This window comes from Pongo abelii, chromosome 10 (assembly GCF_028885655.2).
Source record: "Pongo abelii isolate AG06213 chromosome 10, NHGRI_mPonAbe1-v2.0_pri, whole genome shotgun sequence".
Classification (NCBI taxonomy): Eukaryota; Metazoa; Chordata; class Mammalia; order Primates; family Hominidae; genus Pongo; species Pongo abelii.
This window is the reverse complement of record NC_071995.2, coordinates 65169310-65187746: the sequence shown is the minus strand read 5'-3', so window position 1 is coordinate 65187746 and position 18437 is coordinate 65169310. Positions and strand designations below refer to the sequence as shown.

The window sequence follows — 18437 nt, the reverse complement described above, 5'->3', positions numbered from 1 at the left end:
ATTTAAAGACTTTTCTGTTTCTAGAATCTTTGATGCTCACACTTCATGTATTCCCTTCTGAATATTGAACACTTTTATTTATCCTTTTGACATTCTCTTTCTAGTGATTAATTCAAAAAGTTTCATTTGAAATGCCCCTGAATAAAATCATCTGAATATTGTAAGGGGTGATTTTTGATCAGAACATATCAGAACGTATTTTTACATTTTTAAAGCCTAGAGACACCTTGATAGGACATCCTTAGATTTCTGACAAAGTACTGGAGATATCTCCATTTGTCTTGGTCAGTTGAACTCAGTACTAGGTTTGATCAGCCATGAGAGAGAGAGATTTATTTAAGAGAGTGATGAAAAGAGATGTTATCTTGTTTAGGGATTTTTTTAATGCTATAAATTTGTCCAAGTACTTTTCTTGGGATAATACTCCCAAATAGGGCTGCTAAGGAAATTCACATAGAATATAATGAAGAGTACATAGTGGCCATGTTCTAAGCTTATTGTCAGCCTTCCTGATGTTCTAAGCTTACTGTCAGTCTTCCTCTTCCATTTCCTTCCCCTTCTCCACCCTTTCACTCCTTCTCCCATTTTTCCTGACCAATACCTTCTCTATAATTGGTACAAAAGATCAATATTGAAAGTGGTCAATAGTAGCACTTGATAGAAAATGAGGTGAGGGAACAGTTTAAGATCATGTAAGTGGGATGTGAGAGAAAGTCTTCAAAAATTCAAAGATTTAAGATCAATCCAATGTTGTTTGGTACATCTTGGAGGAGAGAGGTCTCTAACAATTTTTTTTTTGAGACGGAGTTTCCCTCTTGTTGTCCAGGCTGGAGTGCAATGGTGCAATCTTGGCTCACTGCAACCTCTGCCTCCCGGGTTCAAGCAGTTCTCCTGCCTCAGCCCCCCGAGTAGCTGGTATGCGCCACCACACCCGGCTAATTTTGTATTTTTAGTAGAGATGGGGTTTCTCCATGTTAGTCAGGCTGGTCTTGAACTCCCGACCTCAGGTGATCCGCCCACCTTGGCGTTCCAAAGTGCTGGGATTATAGGCATAAGCCACTGCACCCAGCCAACAATTTTTACATTTTTTTAAATTGAATTTTTATTATCAATGTGGCCTGCTTTAAGTTAGTCAGGTATTGAACAAGGGTGGTGAAAGTTGTTCTTGTACATTCAAATTAAATACTTGTTTCCTTCTTTCCCTGTTTTTAGCCATATATTTAATTAGAAATCATCTTGTTGCCTAATTGATGAACCCAGATTTGAACTTAACCTGTAAAATACCTAAGTTAAGAAAATAATGTGAGATCATATACTTTAATAAATTCCAATTAAATTCTCTGAGTTTAAAGGCTCCTACAACAGTTATAATCTTTAGCACAGAGAAGAGAAATGAAATAGTGGATCTTAAACACAGGCATAGAAATAACTGATCTGACATAAGACATATAAATTTTCTAAGGCTGACAAGTATTTTTGATCAAAAATCAGGAAAAGGTTAGGCAAACAGTAGCTCATGCCTGTAATCCCAGCATTTTGGGAGGTCCAAGTGGGAAGATCGCTTGAGGTTGGGAGTTCACAACCAGCCTGGGCAACATACTGAGACCCCATCTCTACACAAATAGAATCAGGAAAAAATAAAAGATGAGAGAAGATAAAATACAGAAGGTCATCTGGACCATGAAAAGAATAAAATTCCTTTGAGAAAAACACTCTATTAAGACAGTGCAAAATAAATTCATGAATTGAACAGCTGCGCTTTACTTCTGAAAGATTCCATTGAGAATTTATTAGCATGCATCCATCTCATCTAAAAGCCTGGAGTTTAATTACACAAAATTATTAAAAAGAGAAAACTTGCGTTTTTTCTCTTCTTTTTAATGAGAGAAAAACAAATGCTTAAGTGGATCTATTCTAAGTCTTCCACAAACTGAACTGGGGACATCATTTATTAAAATAGTTTTGGTCTGTATCTATAGCCTATGCTCAAGAGCCAATCCTTACCTTTGAGGAAAGAAAATACATGGTAGGAAAATAGGTTAAAGTATGAGGGTAATCTATAACCCCCTATCTCTACACCACTCATAGTTAACAAAATATTGCCTTCACAGTGCTGAAGTTTCAGTCAGGCCAGGATCTATGTCACCCACAGTGAATATAAAAGGTAGATGAAAATTATTCTTTATTACCCTCCCAAAATAAAAGAGCATAAAATAGCAAGACTATGACATTGAAACTTCAGAGCTTAATCAGAAGCAAAGCCTATGAATGAGATGGGTCATGCTTCCAAAAGCTGTCAAGAAGAAAAGTCTTGCAGTGGCTCAGGATTAGTAGAGCTGTCCAGGGTCCTGACCCCATTCACCACCATCTCTTGCCCTGTCTCCTTCCCTGTGTTTCTGTTTTAAACACTAATCATCTTGACCTTTAACATTCTTTGATAAATGATGACACCTCTTATCTACTATTTCAGAATGCTTCAAGACCTTCCAATACAACCTTACCTTAGAAAATCTTTGTAGGTGCAGGTTGTTGTCTCTACAAACACCAAGAACAGGGAGCCTGGAACACTCTGGTTTAAGTGCATGCATTGTTAACCCTGGAAAGATTTAATATCATTCATTTTTTTCTAAGGACCAATTAATTTATTTACTTTTTTCTTTTGAGACAGAGTCTCACTCTGTTGCTCACTGCAACCTCTGCCTCCTGGGTTCAAGAGATTATCCTGCCTCAGCCTCCTGAGTGGTGGGGATTACAGGTGCACACCACCGTGTCTGGCTAATTTTTTGTATTTTTCGTAGAGATGGGGGTTCACCATGTTGGTCAGGCTGGTCTCGAACCCTGACCTCAAGTGATCTGCCAGCCTTGGCCTCCCAAAGTACTGGGATTACAGGCATGAGCCACTGCCCCCAGCCCAATTTATTTGCATTTAAATTATACTTCTCAAATTGGACTTCTTGGTTATAAAAATATCCATGATTTGATAGCCGTATGACCCTGTGACTACCAGCACAATTAGCTATTAAAAGATGAGGCAATACAACATACTTACAGAAACAAGATCAAGGTAAAAAGCCAATATAGCCATGACCTGGTCAATATTTATCACAAATGTGTTCACACCCTGGAGCACATACTGCTAAAAGGTAAAACTAGTTGGATATTAGTGTTGCACAGTCTGGTTACCAGGAATTATTACTACAGTGTTTTCTGCTTTAAAGAAAGACCTAAAAATATGCCCTGTGACTCTTTATCAGGTAAGAATATCAATTGTCTGATGTGATTTAATATCTATCATTTACAAATTTATTATGTCTTTCTCTTGAAATCACAAATGCTCAAAAAACTTCCTATTCATGTAATTCGTGTAAAATATGATGGCTTATGATTGGACACTTTGTTTTTACTCTGAGAAGTTAGATTATTATTGAAAATAATATAAATCCATATGGCTAATTTGCCAAAAGCTGTGTTTTAAATCCAGTAAATGTGTTTTTAAATAATGCAGCTTCTGACCTGCTTAGTATTCAAAACCAAAAACCGAAATTCTGCCACCCTCTTTGCAGTCTATTGATTTGAGAACTACAGCTGCTGAAATTAAACTTTATTGTTAGCATAGAGCTTTCAGCTGAGGAAGCAATTTCAAATTGGTTTCTTTTCTTGCCCAGCTTAATATTAAGTAAATATGTGCCTATAAGTGTCCCTGGCTAGATTATTGCCTAAAGTGGTGCATGCAACTTTGCAGGTGCAGCTCTAAGAAATGAAAATCTACTTTGGTGATGAATCTTCCTATCCAATGGTAAACACATGTTTTAAAATTGAATGCATGGTTATCCCCAGAGTACAAGAATGTTTTCAAAGTTAGACCTTTTTTGTTTAACATACTTTTTAATTTAGTGCTCCAAGCTATAGAGATACAGAAATGAAATGGCCACAGTCCCTGTTCTGGAAGAACACCCTATTTAAAAAGAAGATAGAAACCATGAAAATAAATAACAGAGATTTGCACAGTGTACAATGGTAAAGGCCTCTTGTTTATGAGTGGAGGGGGGCAGTAATTTTAGGGACTAGGGAATGAAAATTACCCCCGAGGAAATCAAATAGGGACTGACGAGACAAATGCCTTTGCTTTATTTTTTTAAATAGCAAGTTCAATTTCCTGGTTCAAGAAATAGCTTCTATTCTCTAAAAATAATAAAATAATGTTCCCCTGCTGGCATAAACACTAACGGAAGTAGCGGAAATAATAACCCATCATTTTATAGACATTCTGAAAGACAAGGGAAAATGATGAATAGAAGAATACTATGAAAAGCTATGAATTTTGAATAACAAGATCAGTAACGATATTACCTATTTTGATTTCAAATCTATAGGCAGTGAAATTTTGGAAACTTGAGGAAAGGAACACAATATCTTTTCATGAATGTCTTATCTTTTAAAGAATACTGTGCCTTTCAAAGTTATGCCTTGCAATAGGATGAAAAAAATTAGAAATTTGTCTCAGAAATCAATAAAACTTTACTTAGTTTGATACTGTGCCAATTTAAGCTTACAACTGAATAGAATCAGATTTCACTTCCTAATAAAGAAAGCTATAGCTGCTACTCTACGTACATATATATCTCTACCAAAAAAACCCAACCCTCCACATCACGTCAATTTGCCTACTCTGATGCATTTTTGTGTCATAAAGAGATGAGACTGATAGTTTTGAGTGAAAGTCTTTGTAGAAATCACTTTTATCAATTGACTATGAAGAATAAGGAAAACCAGTCCAAACTATATATCCTGTATCTATATAACACAAACATGAGTGACAATTGGTCACTTTACCTTATGATTAAACAAAGGAAAAAGACTTATTTAGATAATTCAGTTCAAATAGATTTGGGAGGCTATGGTTTGGTTCCAGGAAACCAAATATAACACTCAAGAATACAGGGTAAGAAAGGAAAACCACTGTGCTGCCCACAAGCCAAGGAGACAAAGCTGTAAATGGTGACCAAGCTCAGGGACACGTTCATCTCCTAAAAAGAATCCATCAGCCAAGACTTATACATATTCTTATATACACAGTGCAACCATCACCATCACTACCACCACCACCACAACTAATGCTTACTGGGCATTTACTATGTGCCAGGTATTATTCTAAATGATACATCTTCGTTATTTTAGTACATGCCTGCAACAACCCCATATGAGGAATGTCTTTCCATATTTCACCAAATCTAAGACACCATTGATGATTAGACATGATTTTTTTTGTATATTGCTAAGAAAGTAAAAGCACAAACTATGATTGGCTTTCCATTTTAAGCCACATTTAGATTTTAGAGCTAAACTATGAAATTATGTGCACTTAGGATTCAATGAAATTCAATAACATTGCCCTTATTTTACAAAGGAGCACACTACAGCTCAGAGGGGTTAAGTTAACTTTCCCAAGGTCACTCACATTCAAGCAAGATAAAGAAAGTGGAGGAGACAGGGTATGAATCTGGGTCCAACAGACCCAGGTTCCCTCACCAGTGCCACCCTCTATTTTTATGATCTAGAACAACCAACATTTGCTTTCTCATCTTTTGAAGCAAGAATTTTAGCTTTGAAGTAGATTATTTCTAAGATCCCTTCCAGCTTCCAGTGGTTGAATTCTCAGGTTTTTATCTTCACAAACAGGCAGTGATTTGGAATTTAATGAGAAAAAGACATGATAATTAAGACATGATAATTCACAGCATAGTTTTATGACTGTGGAAATGAGAACAGGCCCTGCAAAAGAAATCAGACTTGGGGCAACATAGTGGAAGTAGCAGTGCTTTTTGAATCTGAAAGCCCTGATTTCCAGTACCAATACCAATGCACATTCTTTTTAAGCTATGTAATACAGGATGAGATGCTTACCCTCTTTGAACTGGAGTTTCTTTATCAAAAAATAAAAATATGCCTATTTCAAAGGGATGTTGTGAAGATGAGCTATTATAGTGAAAGTGAATCCCTTGTTATGAAACAATTGTTCCATAACGGCTAGTTGCCCATGTGCCCAAAATATTACTCTAAATTAAAAGTGTGGTCTGGCCGAGGCAGGCGGATCATGAGGTCAAGAGATCCAGACCATCCTGGCCAACATGGTGAAACCTGTCTCTACTAAAAATACAAAAGTTAGCTGGGCATGGTGGAGTGTGCCTGTAATCCCAGCTACTCAGGAGGCTGAGGCAGGAGAATCGCTTGAACTAGGGAGTCAGGGGGTGCAGTGAGCTGAGATCGCGCCACTGCACTCCATCCTGGTGACAGAGCGAGACTATATCTCAAAAATAAATAAATAAATAAATAAAGTGTAGTCCACTCTTGGGCACTGTATATTTTTGGGCTCTATGTATTCTCTTCTTACAAATGTCATAGGACAATGGTACTGGAAAGTTGAAAAGAGTGGGGAAAATTGTGCAAGGTATTACTAAGAGACAGGCATTTTGTATGTAACAGTTGTAGATATTTGTTATTCCCCACCTCACCCAGTATCCATTCCCCCTTCTTCTGGAGAAGTGCTATGGAAAGTACTGTCTTTTCCATTTTGTCCAAAATTCATGGACAAAATCCATTGTCCATGGATTTTTGAATTGAATTGACTGGACACCTAACTCCACAGAGGGGCATGAGATTCAGGCTTGGAAAATCAAATATTTCATCAGATCTCATGAGATTCAATTTGTGAAGTTTTGCTGCACCTGTTGAGAGGAAGCATGTGCTCTTTCCTGCTGGACTTGAACCTTGAAATTTGAAGTTGTGGATGGCCATCTTGCTATCCTGAGAGTGTAAGAAATAACACAACATGGTTGAGAACAGAGTTGAGAGATGGGAAGAGACAGTGTCCTGATGACATCACCCCATAAGCTAGTAAGTTCCTTTTTTGTGTGTATGAACTAAGTTCTCCCCTTCTTTCTTTCCCTGTTTGTTTGTTTGTTTGTTTGTTTCTTTCTTTCTTTCTCTCTTTCTTTCTTTCTTCTAATACTGTAAATTCCTCTCTTGTTTAAATCTATTTGGGTTAGGTTGTCTGTTACTTGCAACCCTGAAATATTCTAGGTAACCCCAAATAAGATAATGTCATTTGCTTTCTTGAGGGAATTTGACTTGGGAAGAGAAACTACTACTAATTTTATTACCTAATTCTCTTCCTGCAACTGGGCAGAGTCAAGAGCAACACTGCCATTTTGCAAGCTGCCTCATTTGCAAGACTGAGTGACAGAAAGTCAGGTATGACAGAAAAGGGCCACTACATCTCTCTTAGTTCCCAAAGTGCGAACAATCCATACCTACATTGCTCCTAAAGTCACTACTTGTTTGTCTTCCTAGACACAACCTTTAATAATCAAAGATCATATTCATTCTAGAGATTGCTTTTAGATTTTTCTCTCTAAATCTTTTAGTAGAACCAGTAAAATCTAACTCTAAAATAGATTGGTGTAAGTTCCATTTCCTCTCTTCTTTATAATTGCACTGATGAAGGGGTCAATGCAAATGAAAAGCAGGCTGCAGGAGAAGGAAGGGAAGCTATGAGGCCTGAGCCAGCTAAATACAGATCAGAGAAAGAATTCCAGGGTGGAGAAAATTGGGTATGCAGTAACTTGGAGTTACTCTTTTCAAGTCAGGACATTCATTAAGTGCTGCTCTAAATCCTATATGCAATTTGGATAAAGTCCAAAAGTATATCCAATTCACATTCCTTAGATGGTATTTACAGCTTTCCATCATCTCAGGCAAAACCAGTTTTCTGGCCTCCTTCTTCCCTTCTTTCCCGTACTAATCAACTATTTCAGCTAGACTTATCCACTCCAATCTCTTGAACACATTCAATAGATTTCATTGCTGTGGCTTTGATCTTGCCATTTCCTCTCCTAAGGAAACCTTTCATCTGCTTTCAACTTTCCTAAGTCCCACAGGAATCAAATCCATTTCCTCTTGTCTTACAAAGCTTTCTCTAACCTCTTTAGCTGAAAAGCATTTTTCTTTACTCTTAACACTGAGAGCATTTACTGTCTATCCCTCATTTGGCTTGCATTTATATACTGCCTTGCACCATTAGCTGTCCTTTAATGTATATGCATTTCATTTCTCCAATTAGATTGTTTGAGGTTAAGCATGACTATCCTTATGTTTCATAGCAAACCCATTAGTACCTGGTAAGTGATTTGTACAAAGTAAGTGTTCAAAAAATAACTTGTTTGTAGATTGAGAATTGAGTCTAGGCAAAATGCTGCCCTGTGCATGTTTTTGCTTACAATTTCTCTTGAGAACAGTGTTAGTAACCGGGTGACAAATCTGAAAGAGGCAAAAATGTAGTGGTTTGGGAAGAAATGGCAAATGGATAAATGTCAAATGGGAGGAGATAAAGAAAGAGACCAGGTCAGTAGATCTGAAATGAAACACATATGATAGAAGACATGGAGATTGTATAGAAGCTTCATTCCCAAGACTTCTGCAAATAGTACCTACACAAACTTCAATCAGCTTCAGCAAGATCAGCCCCAATACATACATATAGGAAGTTGTTTAGTTCAAGTTCCCTGTCCTTTAAATGATACTGAAGCATCTCTTTGCAGCTAGGCAGTGATAATAAAATTCCAAGAGGAGAATAATAATTCAACATGCACAAAAGAAAGCATGAGATCAACATTACAGAAAGAAAGCCTAGAATTTCAGGCACAAGTACTGCACAGAGTGGTGAATAGAACTGGATTTAAAATATAGCTGTGTGATTTGGGATCATTTACTTAGCACTTTTGAGGATCAGTTCCCTTCGGTGTAAAATGGCAGTAAGCTTACTCTGACAGAGACTGCTAGCAGCCTAGCCAATGTACATTCTCCCCACTGCCCCTCTCCTTTCTTGCTAGCAGAATCTCTGTATTGTTGGAAGCAACAATGCAGTAAAAGGGCATTTCCTATCCTTACAGATAAGGGTGAGATCACAGTTCAGAAGTCACTGTACTGAGCTTTTTGGAAATCTCTTTAAAAGAGAGCTGACTCAGCTAGGAGGTGTGCCCTTCTGCATTTAACCTCCTTCTTCCTCCTTCCACCTGGAACATGGATATGACAGCTGGAGCTATGGTGGCCATCCTGCCACCACAAGGCAATCATGAGGCTAGAAGCCATTCACTAAGTCTAATAAACAGAGAGATGAAAGAAACCTGGGTAACTGATGGCCGTAGAGCTGGCCTGGGATTGACTAACTTTGGATTTTTTCAAATGTGAGAGAAAAATAAATTTCTTTCTTGTTTAGTCTATTGTTCTTCCGTCTCTTTTACCAATAACCAAATGCAATTCCTACTTCCTAGAATTGCTATGTACATTACATGAAACAATATTTATGAAGAGTCCATATATGTGCTATTATCTTTTCTTTATATCATTTATGAAAGACTTAATCATGGAATAAACAAGTAATGTTTGGAATATCAATTCAGATTAAAACACTGCCATTTTAGCTCATTTTTTTCACCTGCATATAACGATGATAAATATCTCAAGATATTATTATTCCATATGTGCATATCATGAATTATTGCAAACTCTCCTCTTGTTCTGCTTGCACTCCCTTTGGATCAGGTGTGTATGGACTTACTGTTTTTCTACTCTGCACCTTTTATCCTGTTACTTTTCACACACAAAAGGTCCTCACTCTATTGTCTGTCTACCCAAAGCCTGTTCATTCTTCAAATTTCATCTGATTTCCTCAGTCCGTATTAACCACTCCCCATAAATGCTGCTTACAGTGATTCTTCCCCACTTGAACTCCCTTGTCAATTATCTATACTAAATTATTTGGCACGGAATAATTTCCTTCTTATCTTCCTTTTAGTTGTCTGATATGCGTAAGTCTTATCCTCTGTACAGAACTGTTACCTCCTTGAGAGAAGTAACATATTATTTAAGGAACATTCAGTAATATCAACAGACATGAGGCAGATAAAGATATCCTTTTTGTTGGTTTAAACTCAGCATAACTCAGGATCCCTCTCCTGTCCTCCAATCTCCAGTAGAATCTAGCACAGAATGGGACACAGAGAAGATGCCTAATTAGTACATGCTTCACATAATTGAAAACTCTTGCCATGTTTAGGTCATGATGCCAGCATAAAAAAACATTCAACTGATATTTAATCAAGAATTTTCATCTGAAAATTTTAAGTGCCTGCCCAATGAACCTAATGTTCTGGGACAAACCAGTACAACGGAAAAGAACACACAGCTAGCCAGAGACAAAATGGAAAAATACCAGGCCGGTCAAGAACCATTTCCAAGTTCTCTGTTTCCTTCCCTGACCAAAGAATTTATTCAATCTAATCAAAGCAGCACTTCAGCTGAATGCCAGTGAGTTTCTTTCCACCTGAGAGAGGCAAAAGCTGAGTTTACCACCTTAGAGGAAGCCTATATTGACATGTTTTAAATTGCCCCTTAGACTATCTCGTACAGAACAATTATCATTTCCACCTATCACTTCTTTGGAAGTGATATTTTCATGTTAAGTCAGAGGTTAAATATAACAGTTAATTTAATTTGTAATTTCCCATTTCTTTTAGAGCCTTGAAACAGAAATTGCTTTTATTAAAGTATGAGTTTTGGGGTGGAGGGAAGGGGGAGGGATAGCATTAGGAGATATACCTAATGCTAAATGACGAGTTAATGGGTGCAGCACACCAGCATGGCACATGTATACATATGTAACTAATCTGCACATTGTGCACATGTACCCTAAAACTTAAAGTATAATAATAATAAAAAAAGAAAAAAAAAGAAAGTCACAACAAAATCAGGTGGCAGAGTTTGAAACTTAAGTGTACAAAAAATAAAAAGAGTCAAAAGGTAAGAAACTCATTTCTACATTTGAGAATTAAAGCAAGTTGCCAGAAAACTAAAATGCAACTGGTAATAATTTGATGAGTATTTTAAGGGAGTACAGCAATTGCCCATTAATAAAGGTGGAGCATCCAGAAAAGCATCTTTTTTTTTTTAAATTATACAACGAATATGTGCTTACTGTAGAAAAACTAGAAAACACAGATGAGGAAAGAGAAAACAGGGAAGAAATATTTTTAAATCACCCAAGAACCCAGCACCCTGGAATACAAAAGCAACTATTGACATCTGGGAGAATAACCATTAAGAATATGTATATTGTCAACAGGATAATGAGTTTCATTCTTCTTTTTCTGCCACAGTTGAGGCAAAGGCCAGTTGAGGACAAAGAGGACTAATTACTTCACACTCTGACTTTCAGTCCCTGGGGCCAGACTTCTTCCTGCAGACTTGCTGGGAAGTACCAGTACAATATCAGGCACTAATGCCACTTCCAACCCACCTATCAGTTTACATAGGATGAAGGGGAAAGGCAGAAGGATGTTGACTATTGTTGGGAATATACTGTTTTGGTTCTTCTTTCTTCCTTCCTTCCTTCCTTCCCTCCCTTCCCTCTCCTCCTCTCCCCTCCCCTCCTCTCTCCTCCCCTCCCCTCTCTTCCATTCCCCTCCCCTCCCCTCCCATCCCCTCTCCTCTCCTCTCCTCTCTCTTCCTCCTCCTCCTTCTCCTCCCTCCTCCTTCCTCCCTCCTCCTCCTCCTCCTTCTTCTTCTTCTTCCTCTTCTTCTTCTGCAGGAGATTTCTTTCTCTTCCCTGAAGCAGAATGAGAGGACTTCAAAAGAATCCCCCTTAAATATTAGGGTGCCTGTAAGGCAGGGTACCAGCATCTTTTTCTCCAGTTGGATGCTGGCTCGGGGCAGATTCTTGTACATGCACCCTATATAGTAGCAGAGCATGGCAAGAGAGTTCTTGGGAAGAGAGTTGTGGCTCTGAGAATCTGGGAATATGGGAGCGTAATTTTAAGCGCTTCTTTATGTCTGTGAGGGTAAGAACGTTTGCTCTTCCATATGTCCCCCACGGCTTGGGCATGTATAGCAGCAGGGCATGGTGAGAGAGCTCTTAGGAAGGGATTTGGGGTGCTGAGAATCTAGGGACATGGTGGAGTGATTTTAAGCACTTCTTTATGTCTATGGAGATAAGAATGTTTGCTCCTTCTATGTGACCCCTGAAATTGGGGAATGTACTTGTTCTGGAGAGTTCTGAAAGTAGGAGACCCTCTTTGGAAGGCCATGTAAGCAATGCTTGAGTGTAAGGTACTTGGGAAGAATAGTGATCCAATTCCTACCCCATTCCTGTTTTCTAGATGCCTTGTAAGGCATAAAAGACCCTCACAATTTTCCTGACTCCACATAAATGAGCATGGGCATTAAAAGATGGGAAACTTGAAGCTGCCCAGATGTGTATATGTGTGTTCTGATAACATGTAGGTTGTTCACACCAACTCTCCTGTTGAAAAAAAACTAGGAATACTGGATGAAACATTTTTTAAAAAACCTCAAGAGCACATAAAAGCCAATAAGATGTAAATAGTTACCAGGTTAAAATTTAAGTACAAGAAGCAACCAACTAGAAAGCCAAAGATAAAATCTTTTGTCTTGAGGACATTTGCTTAAACAGAAGAAAATGAGCTGCAGCTTTCACTGCCTGAATGCCACAGGGAAGTAGATGGGGCACCTAGAACCTATCCATCTCTCTACAAAACTGGAATCCCAAAGTAGTACACACTTAGCATAAAGATAAATTAGAAAAGATTATCAAACAACTATGCCTACTATAGTTAAAGAAATTAAAAACAAACCTGAAAATATCGGCAAGAAACAGATAATTAAAGTGAACTAGTAGATTTGAAAAAAAAAATAGGTATATTTAACAGGAGACCAGACACAGTTGAGGAGAAAATTACTAAACTAGAAGTTGGGTCAAAGAAGTTATTCAAAATGCAAAGCAGAGACAGCAAAAGATGGAGAATATAGAGGAGAGGTAACGAGTCATAGGAAAAAAACAGAGATGGTTAAATATGTATTTAACTGGAGTTCTGAAGGACAGAGAATAAGACAAAGGCATATTTGGATAGATAGCATCTGAAATTTTTCTAGAGATGAAAGATACCAATCAACCCACTCTAGAAGTCCAGTAATTCTTAAATGGACTAAATAAAAAGAAAATTATATCTAAACACACCAGAGTAAAATTGCAGAAACCCAAGCAAGGTAAATCTTAAAACAGACAAATTTTAAAAAGGAAAATTACTGACAGACTTCTCAAGAATAAAAGTGAAAGCCAGAAGACAGAAGAATGACCTATCCAATGTGCTACAAGAAAGTAACTATCAACAGATTTTACACACAGCAAAATGATCTTTCGAGAATGAAGGTAAAATAAAGACATTTTTGGTCCAATGAAAACTGAGAGAGTGTGTGACTAGTAGAACCTGTCAAAAGAAAATTCTAAAGGAGTATTTAAGGCAGAAGGAAAATAATCCCAGAGAAAGAGTCTATAATCCAAGAAGAGATGAAGAGCAAAGAAAGTGTTAAATATGGGATTGATCCAAATGACCATTGAATGTTATAAACGACAGTAATAATGTTATGAAGTATGAATAAAATGATGTCATTAAAATACATGAAAACAATCAAATAAACTTATGGGAGAGCTAAATGGAATTGAAGTATTTTAAGATCAATGACAAAAGTAAAGGTATTTATTAGCCTGATATTTGTATAATTAAAGTACATATGCTACAACAAATCTAGCATAACAACTAAATGAATAGAAACAAAGTAAATAACATTACACATTTGTAGAAGAAAAATCAAGTCCATATAAGGCAATGCAGAGAGAAAAATAGACTAGGTGGGACAAATTGTTTAAAACAATAAAGTAGATACAAAACTAAATGCATCAGTAAACGCTTTAAATAAAGGACAAAGATAGCCAAAAAATTTCAATTATATGCTGTTTACTAGGCATAGAGCTAAAACACAAAAATATAGAAAGGTTAAAAGGATTGAAAAAAAGATGTAGTTAAATACTATAACTCCCCCATCAAAAGCTGGTATTACAAGATAATATTATACAAAATGGATTTCAAGACAAAAAATACTAGAGATTCAGATAATTATATAAAAATATAACTATTCCAAATTTGTATAAAATATATAATATGGTATCAAAAATCATGAATCAAAAATTGATAAACATATAAGAAAAATAGATAAATTTATGACCATAGTGGAAGTTTTCTAACACTCTTAAAAATTTTTTTTTCAACAAAGAGGCAAGAGTTCAGCACAGAAATAGAAAAGTTGAACAATAAAATTTACACCCTTGACCTAACGGTTATATACAGAACACAGCATCAATATCTGCTGAATACGTGTTCCTTTTAAAACACAGGAAAGTTTATGAAATTGATTCCTGAGCCATCAAGTCTCAAAGGATTGAAATCATATAGTATATATTCTCTGGCTATCTTGCAATTCAGCTAGAAGTAAAAACCAAGAAGATAACTATAAAATCCCTGTATGTTTGGAAATTTTAAAAAATATGTGTCTAAAACAACTATATTGGTTAAACAGGAAATCATAATGAAAAGTAGAAAATATTTTGGACTTAGTGATAATAAAAATATTACATATCAAAAATTGTAGAATATAGCCAAAGCAGTACTAAGAGGAAATTTATACTCTTACAAGCAAATATTAGAGAAAAAAAATTGGCGAACACTGAGCTAAATACCCAGCTGAAGACGTTTAGAAAAGATCAAAATAAAACTCAAAGGGAGCAGAAAGCAGAAATAGAATGAAGAGCAGAAATTTATGAGATTGTAAATAAACATACAGTAGAAAGGAACAACGAAGCCAAAGCTGTTTTCTGAGAATAATAATTAGATTATAAAACTGTGAAAATGATCAAGAAATTAGTAGTGAAGGTACTGTTAATCATATCAGGAACAATCTCAGGAATGAAAAGGTGAGTATCACTACAGATGCCTTAGACATCTTTAAAAGATAATAAATTGAATTCAACAGGCAATTCTATGACAAAATTGGTAAGTTCCCACATGAAAATAGAACTAGCCAAAACAGACTCAAGAAGTCGAAATCTTGAATAGTTCTGTAACTATTAAATGAATTGAATCTGTAGTCAAATTTCCTACACAGACCAACAAAAATTTGTCAGGGCCAAATAGTTTCATTGTTGAGTTCTTTCAAATACTCAAAGAATAAATAGTCCATTTTTCTATAAACACTAACAGAGAACAGAAAAAGAAGAAACACTTCCCAACTCATTTTGTCAGCAAAACCTTAATACTAGAATCTAAAAGGATGAGAAAAAATTACAGACCAATTTCACTCATGAACAATACGCAAAACTCCTAAGCAAAAAACAGGTGTTAGCAAACCAAATCTGGCATTATGTAAAACAATATTATACCATCATACCAAGAAACAAGAAAATCATTTAATACTATTTAACATTATTTCATGATGAAAATTCTTAGCAATCTAAAAATAAAAGGGGACTTTGTCAATCTACTGAAGGTTATCTACAAAAATGCCTACTGAATGTATCATACTTAATAGTAACACATGAAAAGCTTTGCTTTGAAATTAGAAATGAGACAGAGATGCACACTATCACTACTTCCATCCTACATTGTAATAAAGGTCTTCAATATCACAGTAAAAATGAAAATTATGTAATAGTGAAAAGACTAGGAGAGATAATAAAAATGGTCATTTTCACAGATGAAATTTCTGTATACATAGAAAATATCAAAGAAACTATACATAAACTCTTAGAATTCCTAATAGAATTTAACGAGGTTGCTGTATGCACAATATGCAAAACTAAATCATTGTAAGTAATAACAATTAAGATTGACATTAAGAACAAAAAGTAAAATTTTCCAAATTTTTGAGTACTCAGAAATAAGCTCAACTAAAAGACATGTAACTCCTCTAAAGTCTTAACCACTTAAGAGATAGGAGAGTATCTTGATGTCTTTGGAAGAGAGAAGAACTTATTTATATATAAATAGCAACAACTATAAAGGAAAATAATTTAAATACAACTATATTAAAAGAATTTATATTACCGATATGCTATAAAAACAATGACAAGATGAGTGCAGTATAGGAAAATATGATTGCAACACAGATCACTGACAAAGGTACAGGTAAAACTGTAGTGTTCATTTAAACAATTGATTCAAAATTTTAATTTCTTTTTAAATAGAGATGGTTATGTTGCCCAGGCTGGTTTTGAAATCCTGGCTTCAAGTGATCCTCTTGTCTCGGCCTCACAAAGTGGGATTACAGGTGGGACTCAATTTTTTGTTTGTTTGTTTTATTTATACGTTTATTTTTAATTATACTTTAAGTTCTAGGGTACATGTGCACAATGTGCAGGTTTATTACATATGTATACATGTGCCATGTTGGTGTGCCGCACCCATTAACTCATCATTTACATTAGGTATATCTCCTAATGCTATCCCTCCCCCTCCCCCACCCCACCACAAGCCCCAGTGTGTGATGTTCCCCACCCTGTGTCCAAGTATTCTCATTGTTCAATTCCCACCTATGAGTAAGAACATGTGGTGTCTGGTTTTCTGTCCTTGCGATAGTTTGCTCAGAATGATGGTTTCCAGCTTCATCTATGTCCCTACAAAGGACATGAACTCATCCTTTTTAATGGCTGCATAGTATTCCATGGTGTATATGTGCCACATTTTCTTAATCCAGTCTATCATTGATGGACATTTGGGTTGGTTCCAAGTCTTTGCTATTGTGAATAGTGCTGCAATAAACATACATGTGCATGTGTCTTTATAGCAGCATGATTTATAGTCCTTTGGGTATATACCCAGTAATAGGATGGCTGGGTCAAATGATATTTCTAGTTCTAGATCCTTAAGGAATCGCCACACTGTCTTCCACAATGATTGAACTAGTTTACAGTCCCACCAACAGTGTAAAAGTGTTCCTATTTCTCCACATCCTCTCCAGCACCTGTTGTTTCCTGACTTTTTAATGATTGCCATTCTAACTGGTGTGAGATGGTATCTCATTGTGGTTTTGATTTGCATTTCTCTGATGGCCAGTGATGATGAGCATTTTTTCATGTGTCTGTTGGCTGCATAAATGTCTTCTTTTGAGAAGTGTCTGTTCATATCCTTTGCCCGCTTTTTGATGGAGTTGTTTGAGTTTTTCTTGTAAATCTGTTTAAGTTCTTTGTAGATTCTGGATATTAGCCCTTTGTCAGATGGGTAGATTGCAAAAATTTTCTCCCATTCTGTAGGTTGCCTGTTTACTCTGATGGTAGTTTCTTTTGCTGTGCAGAAGCTCTTTAGTTTAATGAGATCCCATTTGTGAATTTTGGCTTCTCTTGCCATTGCTTTTGGTGTTTTAGTCATGAAGTCTTTGCCCATGCCTATGGCCTGAATGGTATTGCCTAGATTTTCTTCTAGGGTTTTTATGGTTTTAGGTCTAACATTTTAGTCTTTAATCCATCATGAATTAATTTTTGTATAAGGTGTAAGGTAGGGATCCAGTTTCAGCTTTCTACATATGGCTAGCCAGTTTTCCCAGCACCATTTATTAAATAGGGAATCCTTTCCCCATTTCTTGTTTTTGTCAGGTTTGTCAAAGATCAGATGGTTGTAGATGTGTGGTATCATATCTGAGGGCTCTGTTCTGTTCCATTGGTCTATATATCTGTTTTGGTACCAGTACCATGCTGTTTTGGTTACTGTAGCCTTGTATAGTTTGAAGTCAGGTAGTGTGATGCCTCCAGCTTTGTTCTTTTGGCTTAGGATTGTCTTGGTAATGTGGGTTCTTTTTTGGTTCCATATGAACTTTAAAGTAGTTTTTTCCAATTCTGTGAAGAAAGTCTTTGGTAGGTTGATGGGGATGGCATTGAATCTATAAATTACCTTGGGCAGTATGGCCATTTTCACGATATTGATTCTTCCTATCCATGAGCATGGAATGTTCTTCCATTTGTTTGTGTCCTCTTTTATTTCGTTGAGCAGTGGTTTGTAGTTCTCCTTGAAGAGGTCCTTCAGATCCCTTGTGAGTTGGATTCCTAGGTATTTTATTCTCTTTGAAACAATTGTGAATGGGAATGGGAGTTCACTCATGATTTGGCTCTCTGTTTGTCTGTTATTGGTGTATAAGAATGCTTGTGATTTTTGTACATTGATTTTGTATCCTGAGACTTTGCTGAAGTTGCTTATCAGCTTAAGGAGATTTTGGGTGAGACGATGGGGTTTTCTAAATATACAATCATGTCATCTGCAAACAGGGACAATTTGACTTCCTCTTTCCCTGATTGAATACATTTTATTTCTTTCTCCTGCCTGATTGCCCTGGCCAGAACTTCCAACACTATGTTGAATAGGACTGGTGAGAGAGGGCATCCCTGTCTTGTGCCAGTTTTCAAAGGGAATGCTTCCAGTTTTTGCCCATTCAGTATGATATTGGCTGTGGGTTTGTCATAAATAGCTCTTATTATTTTGAGA

The 18437-nt window shown here is 36.4% G+C and overlaps 1 protein-coding gene across 9 annotated transcripts in view; it reads left to right on the top strand.

The window, feature by feature from the left end:
- Positions 1-18437, top strand: part of GRIP1 (glutamate receptor interacting protein 1) — an 852850-nt gene that overhangs the window by 2480 nt on the left and 831933 nt on the right. For 3 of the 9 annotated variants that reach the window (XM_063712187.1, XM_054527378.2, XM_054527375.2), the window contains exon 2: positions 16151-16233. The exons of the other annotated variants lie outside the window; for them this stretch is intronic. The gene's annotated coding sequence lies outside the window, so the exon portion shown is untranslated. The remainder of the gene's footprint in view (positions 1-16150; positions 16234-18437) is intronic. 9 annotated transcript variants of the gene reach the window in all.